The sequence below is a fragment of the Gadus morhua genome, chromosome 11 (genome assembly GCF_902167405.1).
Source record: "Gadus morhua chromosome 11, gadMor3.0, whole genome shotgun sequence".
NCBI lineage: Eukaryota > Metazoa > Chordata > Actinopteri > Gadiformes > Gadidae > Gadus > Gadus morhua.
Genome location: NC_044058.1, coordinates 23,254,788 through 23,258,407, shown reverse-complemented (window position 1 = coordinate 23,258,407; position 3,620 = coordinate 23,254,788).

Sequence of the window (3,620 nt, the reverse complement as noted above, 5' to 3'; positions counted from 1 at the left end):
TTTGAAAGGGTGCAAGCAATGATAACTACTTAATATGAACTATTCTATTCTATTGACTCCTTCAAAAAGCAACTAAAGACCTATTTGTTTGCTCATGCTTTTGCTTAGCTGTCTTGGGGCTGCTATGTCTGTCACCTAGTTGTCTTGGCCTTTTAAACTTAAATTTGTATGTACTTCTTAACTGTGTATTGTTATTGTTTTTGTTTTAACTGTGAAGCGCTTTGTGACCCTGGTCTGTGAAAGGCGCTGTACAAATAAAGCTTACTTACTTACTTACTTACTTACTAACTATGCCCGAGGAAACATGCAGTACTTACTTATTAATATGAATCGAAGTTTGTATAGCTGTTAATCGTTATCATAGTTTAAAGGAATAGTATTTAAAACTGAAACAGATCAAACACAATGCCGGAACTTCGTTTCCAAGTTTCGCGCAATATCTTTTGACGGACAAATGGCTCTATCCAACCCATTCTCAGCGAGTTACGTAGAAGGTGAACTGTGTCGTAATACTCATATCGAAGTTTGCAATGTTATATGTACAAAGATGCTACTCAGCATCCTGCAACTGTGTACCTAATGTACGACTGCCGGGATCGAACCAGTTGTGCTGTGTATAGGTTTGTTATTTTTACAATGTATAAAAAGCTAGTTACCTATTCAGAGAATTGCGCTGGTTTAGCTCAGTGGTTACTTCCTACAAATAATCTGTTCGATTTCCTGTACCATCCCATCCCGGGATCGAACCACGGGCGCTGTCCAGCGTTTTTTTATTTATTTTTTCTCTGTATTCCAAATAACGTTTTTGATTAAATCCTTAGTGTTAAAGTAATAGCAATCCCTCAGCAATGCATAATATAGGATCCTGTGTACAAATTTTTGTCAAACCATCCCTTACTTTCCTCTGGTCCATGTCGCCGCCATCCCTGTCCACTCCACCATGACGATATTTATAAACTAGATCTACATTCCAGAAAAAAAAAAAAAAAAGTCTCCAACCAAAATGTGCACGTAGTATAGAATGCATGTTACTGCTCTGACAGTGCGCGCTGGTGTAGCTCAGTGGTTACTTCCTACAACAAATCCGATTGGGTTTCCTGTATCATCCCACGTGGGATCGAACCACGGGCTCTCTCCAGTGTTTCTCATTCACAATAATGTTAATGCATAACAATTCTCTCAAACGGCCTAATAGAAATCCGTCCACAATGTGTAATATATACATACATATAGGATTGTTTGTGTGGTGTAACTGTTTTAGGTAGAGTTTGGGAGATAACACGACAGTTTGCACAAGAATTTGTCAAACCAGCCCAATTTTCTCTGCTCCATGTCTCCATCGTCCTGTTCAACTCCCCCATGACGACATTTATAAGCTAGACAAAGGCTGCTTTCCACATATAAAAGGCTCCAACATGAAGACATTTATGACATACTTTCCAGAAAAAACAAAACAGTTTGTACGTTGTACATAATGCAAATAACCTCTTTAAAGAAGTGAACTGGTTTAGCTCAGTGGCTACTTCCTACAAAAAAATTCTTCTGATTTCCTGTACCATCTCTACCCGGGATCCAACCACGGGCGCTGTCCAGTGTATTTTTATTTTTCTGGCCAAATTTTTTTTTATAATTAAATGCTTAGTGTTAAAGTAATAGCAACCCCTCAGCAATGCATAATATAACATCCTGTGTACAAATGTTTGTCAAACCATCCTTAACTTTCCTCTGGTCCATGTCTCCGCCATCCCTGTCCAGTCCACCATGACGATATTTATAAACTAGATATACATTCCAGAAAAAAAGGAGAAGTCTACAACCAAAATGTGCACGTAGTATATAATGCATGTTACTGCTCTGTCTGTACGCGCTGGTGTAGCTCAGTGGTTACTTCCTACAACAAATCCTACTGGGTTTCCTGTATCATCGAACCACGGGTGCTGTCCAGTGTTATCCATTCACAATAATGTTAATGCAATACATTCTCTCTGACGGCCTAATAGAAATCCGTCAACAATGCATAATATATATATAGATATATATATATATACATAGGATTGTTTGCACAAGAATTTGTCAAACCAGCCCAATTTTCTCTGCTCCATGTCTCCATCGTCCTGTTCAACTCCCCTATGACTACATTTATAAACTAGATAAAGGCTGCTTTCCACATATAAAAGGCTCCAACATGAAGACATTTATAAACGACATACTTTCCAAAAAAAACAAAACAGCTTGTACGTTGGACCTAATGAAAGTAACCTCTTTGAAGAATGGAACTGGTTTAGCTCTGTGGTTAATTCCTACAAAAAATCTCTTGTGATTTCCTGTACCATCTCTTCCCGGGATCCAACCACGGGCGCTATCCAGTGTAATTTTATTTTTCTGGCCAAAAAAATGTTTATAATTAAATTCTTAGTGTTAAAGTAATAGCAATCCCTCAGCAATGTGCTTGTCAAACCATCCCTAACTTTCCTCTGGTCCATGTCTCCGCCATCCCTGTCCAGTCCACCATGACGATATTTATAAACTAGATATACATTCCAGAAAAGAAGAGAAAGTCTCCAACCAAAATGTGCACGTAGTATATAATGCATGTTACTGCTCTGTCTGTGCGCGCTGGTGTAGCTCAGTGGTTACTTCCTACAACAAACCCGACTGGGTTTCCTGTATCATCCCACCCGGGATCGAACCACGGGCGCTGTCCAGTGTTTTTCATTCACAATAATGTTAATGCAATACAATTCTCTCTGACGGCCTGATAGAAATCCTGCACAATGCATAATGTATATATATATATATATATATATATATATATATAGGATTGTTTGAACAAGAATTTGTCAAACCAGCCCAATTTTCTCTGCTCCATGTATCCATCGTCCTGTTCAACTCCCCCATGACGACATTTATAAACTAGACAAAGGCTGCTTTCCACAAATATAAGGCTCCAACATGAAGACATTTATAATGACATACTTTCCAGAAAAAACGTTGTACGTTGTACATAATGAAAGTAACCTCTATAAAGAAGTGCACTGGTTTAGCTCAGTGGTTACTTCCTACAAAAAATCTCTTCTGATTTCCTGTACCATCTCTTCCCGGGATCCAACCACGGGCGCTGTCCAGTGTATTTTTATTTTTCTGGCCAAACATTTTTTTATAATTAAATTCTTAGTTTTAAAGTAATAGCAATCCCTCAGCAATGTGTTTGTCAAACCATCCCTAACTTTCCTCTGGTCCATGTCTCCGCCATCCCTGTCCAGTCCACCATGACGATATTTATAAACTAGATATACATTCCAGAAAAGAAAAGAAAGTCTCCAACCAAAATGTGCACGTAGTATATAATGCATGTTACTGCTCTGTCTGTACGCGCTGGTGTAGCTCAGTGGTTACTTCCTACAACAAATCCTACTGGGTTTCCCGTATCCTCCCTTGTTGGCACAAGAATTTGTCAAACCAGCCCAATTTTCTCTGCTCCATGTCTCCATCGTCCTGTTCAACTGCCCCATGACGACATTTATAAACTAGACAAAGGCTGCTTTCCACATAAAGAGGCTCCAACATGAAGACATTTATAAACGACATACTTTACAGAAAAAACCAAAACAGTTTGTAAG